This window comes from Triticum dicoccoides, chromosome 1A (genome assembly GCF_002162155.2).
Source record: "Triticum dicoccoides isolate Atlit2015 ecotype Zavitan chromosome 1A, WEW_v2.0, whole genome shotgun sequence".
Classification (NCBI taxonomy): Eukaryota; Viridiplantae; Streptophyta; class Magnoliopsida; order Poales; family Poaceae; genus Triticum; species Triticum dicoccoides.
Window position 1 is genome coordinate 474,369,121 of NC_041380.1, and position 7,367 is coordinate 474,376,487.

The following is a 7,367-nucleotide window of genomic DNA, read 5'->3' on the forward strand; positions in this document are numbered from 1 at the left end:
ACCGCTGCCGCTCGTGCCCGTGCACAACCGTGCTGCCCCGCGACCCCCCATGCTGCGACCCGCTGACCCCTCCGCTCGCTGGCCGCTGCGGCCCTTCCCGCGCGAATCGCCTGCGTCGGCCGGTGGCCTCGTTCGGTCGCCGGAGTCCGAGCCGCCCCTGGTGCCGTGCATGCCCAGGTCCGGCCTTCATGGGCGCCCGCGCCCAGGCACCCGCAAGCTCGCGCCCGAACCTGCTATGGCCCTTAGGGCCTATGACATATGGGCCCCGCCCAAAGAACGATATTAAAAAAATAATAATAAAATTAATTAATTAATTTAATTTAATTAATTAATTCTAATTAATTAAACTAATTAATCATGATAAGTTAGCCTAGTCTATGGCGAACGGGTCCCACTTGCCAGGGTTGACCTAGTCAACCTTTGGTCCTGCTGACATCACGCTGATGTCATGCTGACATCATAAGTGTGTTTGCTAAATTAAATTAAATCTGTTAATTCTTGAAAATGTTCAAATCTTTACAAATTAATATAAAATAATTCGTAACTCAGATGAAAATACTTTGTACATGAAAATTGCTCAGAACAACGAGACGAATCCGGATACGCAGCCCGTTCGTCCGCCACGCATCCCTAGCATAGCGAACACGCAACTTTCCCCCTCCGATTCATCTGTCCGAAAACACGAAACACCAAGGATATTTTCCCGGATGTCTTCCCCCTTCACCGGTATCACCTTATACCGCGTTAGGGCACACCTAGCATCGCTACTTGTTATGTCATGCATCGTTATGCATCTGTTTGCATTGTATTCATTGTTTCTTCCCCCTCTTCTCTCCAGTAGACTACAAGACTGACGTCGCTGCTGGTACCCAGTACGACTACGGTGTTGACGACCCCTCTCTCTTGCCAGAGCAACCAGGAAAGCCCCCCCTTGATCACCAGATATCGCCTACTCTTCTCTATACTGCTTGCATTAGAGTAGTGTAGCATGTTACTGCTTCCGTTAATCCTATCCTGATGCATAGCATGTCCTTGCTACTACTGTTGTTAACTTTACCTGCAATCCTTATGCTTAGTATAGGATGCTAGTTTATCATCAGTGCCCTACATTCTTGTCCGTCTACCATGCTATACTATCGGGTCGTGATCACTCGGGAAGTAATCACGGGTATATACTTATACATATATACATGCTATACAGGTGGTGACTAAAGTCGGGTCGGCTCGTAGGACTACCTGCGAGTGATTCCGATGTTGGGTGCTGAAGGGGCAGGTGGCTCCATCCTGGTAGAGGTAGGCCTGAGTTCCCAAAGGCCCCCGACTATTACTTTGTGGCGGAGCGACAGGGCAGGTTGAGACCACCTAGGAGAGAGGTGGGCCTAGCCCTGATCGGCGTCCGTGGTTATTTCAAAATAACACGCTTAACGAGATCTTGGTATTTGATCTGAGTCTGGCCACTGGCCTATACGCACTAACCATCTACGCAGGGACAGTTATGGGCACTCGACGTCGTGGTATCAGCCGAAGCCTTCGTGACGTCAGCTACTAAGCGGCGCGCGCCGGGTTGGACCGCGTAATGCAACTTCCTTTGTAATGGAGGTTGCTAGGTCTGCTCTCCGGCCGCGTTCGCAACATGCAGGTGTGCAAAGAGCGATGGGCCCAGATGTTGGGTAACGTAGTAATTTCAAAAAAATTCCTACGCACGCAAGATCATGGTGATGCATAGCAACGAGAGGGGAGAGTGTTGTCTATGTACCCTCGTAGACCGGCAACAGAAGTGTTGACACAACGTAGAGGAAGTAGTCGTACGTCTTCCCGATCCGACCGATCCAAGTACCGAACGTACGGCACCTCAGAGTTCTGCACACGTTCAGCTCGATGACGATCCCCGAACTCCGATCCAGCAAAGTGTCGGGGAAGAGTTCCGTCAGCACGACGGTGTGGTGACGATCTTGTATATCAATCTTTATGTCTCGACCATTTCGAGACTCCTCGTCATGTCCGTGATCACATCCGGGACTCCGAACAAACTTCAGTACATCAAAATATATAAATTCATAATAAAACTGTCATCATAACATTAAGCGTGCGGACCCTACGGGTTCGAGAACAATGTAGACAGGACCGAGACATGTCTCCGGTCAATAACCAATAGCGGAACTTGGATGCTCATATTGGCTCCTGAAGGAAATATGCCCTAGAGGCAATAATAAAGTTATTATTTATTTCCTTATATCATGATAAATGTTTATTATTCATGCTAGAATTGTATTAACCGGAAACATAATACATGTGTGAATACATAGACAAACAGAGTGTCACTAGTATGCCTCTACTAGACTAGCTCATTAATCAAAGATGGTTATGTTTCCTAACCATGAACAAAGAGTTGTTTTTTGATTAACGGGATCACATCATTAGGTGAATGATCTGATTGACATGACCCATTCCATTAGCTTAGCACCCGATCATTTAGTATGTTGCCATTGCTTTCTTCATGACTTATACATGTTCCTATGACTATGAGATTATGCAACTCCCGTCTGCCAGAGGAACACTTTGTGTGCTACTAAACGTCACAACGTAACTGGGTGATTATAAAGGTGCTCTACAGGTGTCTCCAAAGGTAGATGTTGGGTTGGCGTATTTATAGATTAGGATTTGTCACTCTGATTGTCAGAGAGGTATCTCTGGGCCCTCTCGGTAATGCACATCACATAAGCCTTGCAAGCATTGCAACTAATGAGTTAGTTGTGAGATGATGTATTACGGAACGAGTAAAGAGACTTGCCGGTAACGAGATTGAACTAGGTATTCAGATACCGACGATTGAATCTCGGGCAAGTAACATACCGATGACAAAGGGAACAACGTATGTTGTTATGCGGTCTGACCGATAAAAGATCTTCGTAGAATATGTAGGAGCCAATATGAGCATCCAGGTTCCGCTATTGGTTATTGACCGGAGACGTGTCTCGGTCATGTCTACATTGTTCTCGAACCCGTAGGGTCCGCACGCTTAAGGTTTCGATGACAGTTATATTATGAGTTTATGAGTTTTGATGTACCGAAGTTTGTTTGGAGTCCCGGATGTGATCACGGACATGACGAGGAGTCTCGAAATGGTCGAGACATAAAGATTGATATATTGGAAGCCTATATTTGGATATTGGAAGTGTTTCGGGTGAAATCGGGATTTTACCAGAGTACCGGGAGGTTACCGGAACCCCCCGGGAGGTATATGGGCCTTAGTGGGCTTTAGTGGAAGAGAGGAGAGGTGGCCAGGGCTGGGCCGCGCGCCCCTCCCCCCTAGTCCGAATAGGACAAGGAGAGGGGGCCGGCGCCCCCCTTCCTTCTCTCTCTCCTCTTTCCCCCCACCCGAATCCTATTCCAACTAGGAAAGGGGGGGAATCCTACTCCCGGAGGGAGTAGGACTCCTCCTGGCGCGCCCTCCCTGGCCGGCCGCACCTCCCCTTTGATCCTTTATATACGGAGGCAGGGGCACCCCTAGACACACAAGTTGATCCACGTGATCATATTCTTAGCCGTGTGCGGTGACCCCTTCCACCATAGTCCTCGATAATATTGTAGCGGTGCTTAGGCGAAGCCCTGCGACGGTAGTACATCAAGATCGTCACCACGCCGTCGTGCTAACGGAACTCTTCCCCAACACTTTGCTGGATCGGAGTCCGGGGATTGTCATCGATACTGAACGTGTGCTAGAACTCGGAGGTGCCGTAGTTTCGGTGCTTGATCGGTCGGGCCGTGAAGACGTACGACTACATCAACCACGTTGTGCTAACGCTTCCGTTGTCGATCTACAAGGGTACGTAGATCACACTCTCCCCTCTCGTTGCTATGCATCACCATGATCTTGCGTGTGCGTAGGAAATTTTTTGAAATTACTACGATACCCAAAAGTGGCATCCGAGCCTAGGTTTTATATGTTGATGTTATATGCACGAGTAGAACACAAGTGAGTTGTGGGCGATATAAGTCATACTGCTTACCAGCATGTCATACTTTGGTTCGGTAGTATTGTTGGACGAAGCGGCCCGGACCGACATTACGCGTACGCTTACGCGAGACCGGTTCTCCCGACGTGCTTTGCACAAAGGTGGCTAGCGGGTGACAGTTTCTCCAACTTTAGTTGAACCAAGTGTGGCTACGCCCGGTCCTTGCGAAGGTTAAAACAGCACCAACTTGACAAACTATCGTTGTGGTTTTGATGCGTAGGTAAGATTGGTTCTTGCTTAAGCCCGTAGCAGCCACGTAAAACATGCAACAACAAAGTAGAGGACGTCTAACTTGTTTTTGCAGGGCATGTTGTGATGTGATATGGTCAAGACATGATGCTAAATTTTATTGTATGAGATGATCATGTTTTGTAACCGAGTTATCGGCAACTGGCAGGAGCCATATGGTTGTCGCTTTATTGTATGCAATGCAATCGTGCTGTAATGCTTTACTTTATTACTAAGCGGTAGCGATAGTCGTGGAAGCATAAGATTGGCGAGACGACAACGATGCTACAATGGAGATCAAGGTGTCGCACCGGTGACGATGGTGATCACGACGGTGCTTCGAAGATGGAGATCACAAGCACAAGATGATGATGGCCATATCATATCACTTATATTGATTGCATGTGATGTTTATCTTTTATGCATCTTATCTTGCTTTGATTGACGGTAGCATTATAAGATGATCTCTCACTAATTATCAAGAAGTGTTCTCCCTGAGTATGCACCGTTGTGAAAGTTCTTCGTGCTGAGACACCACGTGATGATCGGGTGTGATAGGCTCTACGTTCAAATACAACGGGTGCAAAATAGTTGCACACGCGGAGTACTCAGGTTATACTTGACGAGCCAAGCATATACAGATATGGCCTCGGAACACGGAGACCGAAAGGTCGAGCGTGAATCATATAGTAGATATGATCAACATAGCGATGTTCACCAATGAAACTACTCCATCTCACGTGATGATCGAACATGGTTTAGTTGATTTGGATCACGTAATCACTTACAGGATTAGAGGGATGTCTATCTAAGTGGGAGTTCCTTAAGTAATATGATTAATTGAACCTAAATTTATCATGAACTTAGTACCTGATAGTATCTTGCTTATTCATGTTTGATTGTAGATAGATGGCCCGTGCTGTTGTTCCGTTGAATTTTAGTGCGTTCCTTGTGAAAGCAAGGTTGAAAGATGATGGTAGCAATTACACGGACTGGGTCCGTAACTTGAGGATTATCCTCATTGCTGCACAGAAGAATTACGTCCTAGAAGCACTGCTGGGTGCCAGGCCTGCTGCTGGAGCAACACCAGATGTTATGAACGTCTGGCAGAGCAAAGCTGATGACTACTCGATAGTTCAGTGTGCCATGCTTTACGGCTTAGAATCGGGACTTCAACGACGTTTTGAACGTCATGGAGCATATGAGATGTTCCAGGAGTTGAAGTTAATATTTCAAGCAAATGCCCGGATTGAGAGATATGAAGTCTCCAATAAGTTCTATAGCTGCAAGATGGAGGAGAACAGTTCTGTCAGTGAGCATATACTCAAAATGTCTGGGTATAATAATCACTTGATTCAATTGGGAGTTAATCTTCCAGATGATTGCGTCATTGACAGAATTCTCCAATCACTTCCACTTAGCTACAAGAGCTTCGTAATGAACTATTATATGCAAGGGATGAATAAGACAATTCCGGAGCTCTTCGCAATGCTGAAAGCCGCGGAGGTAGAAATCAAAAGGAGCATCAAGTGTTGATGGTCAACAATACCACTAGTTTCAAGAAAAAGGGCAAAGGGAAGAAGAAGGGGGACTTCAAAAAGAACAGCAAGCAAGTTGCTGCTCAGGAGAAGAAACCCAAATCTGGACCTAATCCTGAAACTGAGTGCTTCTACTGCAAGCAGACAGGTCACTGGAAGCGGAACTGCCCCAAGTATTTAGCGGATAAGAAGGATGGCAAGGTGAACAAAGGTATAAGTGATATACATGTTATTGATGTGTACCTTACTAATGCTCACAGTAGCACCTGAGTATTTGATACTGGTTCTGTTGCTAATATTTGCAACTCGAAACAGGGACTACAGAATAAGCGAAGATTGGCTAAGGACAAGGTGACGATGTGCATGGGAAATGGTTCCAAAGTCGATGTGATCGCGGTCGGCACGCTACCTCTACATCTACCTTCGGGATTAGTATTAGACCTAAATAATTGTTATTTGGTGCCAGCGTTAAGCATGAACATTATATTTGGATCTTCTTTGATGCGAGACGGTTATTCATTTAAATCAGAGAATAATGGTTGTTCTATTTATATGAGTAATATCTTTTATGGTCATGCACCCTTGAAGAGTGGTCTATTCTTATTAAATCTCGATAGTAGTGACACACATATTCATAATATCGAAGCCAAAAGAGGCAGAGTTGATAATGATAGTGCAACTTATTTGTGGCACTGCCGTTTAGGTCATATCGGTGTAAAGCGCATGAAGAAACTCCATACTGATGGACTTTTGGAACCACTTGATAATGAATCACTTGGTACTTGCGAACCGTGCCTCATGGGCAAGATGACTAAAACGCCATTCTCCGGTACTATGGAGAGAGCAACAGATTTGTTGGAAATCATACATACAGATGTATGTGGTCCGATGAATATTGAGGCTCGTGGCGGATATCGTTATTTTCTCACCTTCACAGATGACTTAAGCAGATATGGGTATATCTACTTAATGAAACATAAGTCTGAAACATTTGAAAAGTTCAAAGAATTTCAGAGTGAAGTTGAAAATCATCGTAACAAGAAAATAAAATTCCTACGTTCTGATCGTGGAGGAGAATATTTGAGTTACGAGTTGGTGTACATTTGAAACAATGTGGAATAGTTTCGCAACTCACGCCACCCGGAACACCACAGCGTAATGGTGTGTCTGAACGTCGTAATTGTATTTTACTAGATATGGTACGATCTATGATGTCCCTTACTGATTTACCGCTATCGTTTTGGGGAAACGCTCTAGAGACGGCCGCATTCACGTTAAATAGGGCACCATCAAAATCCGTTGAGACGACGCCTTATGAAATGTGGTTTGGAAAGAAACCAAAGTTGTTGTTTCTGAAAGTTTGGGGATGCGATGCTTATGTGAAAAAGCTTCAACCTGATAAGCTCGAACCCAAATCAGAGAAATGTGTCTTCATAGGATATCCAAAGGAAACTATTGGATACACCTTCTATCACGAATGTTTTGCCTTCGGATCTGTGATAGAAGGTGTACCCAACAGTTTCCTTTGGGTATCCTATGAAGACACATTTCTCCGATTTGGGTTCGAGCTTATCAGGTTGAAGCT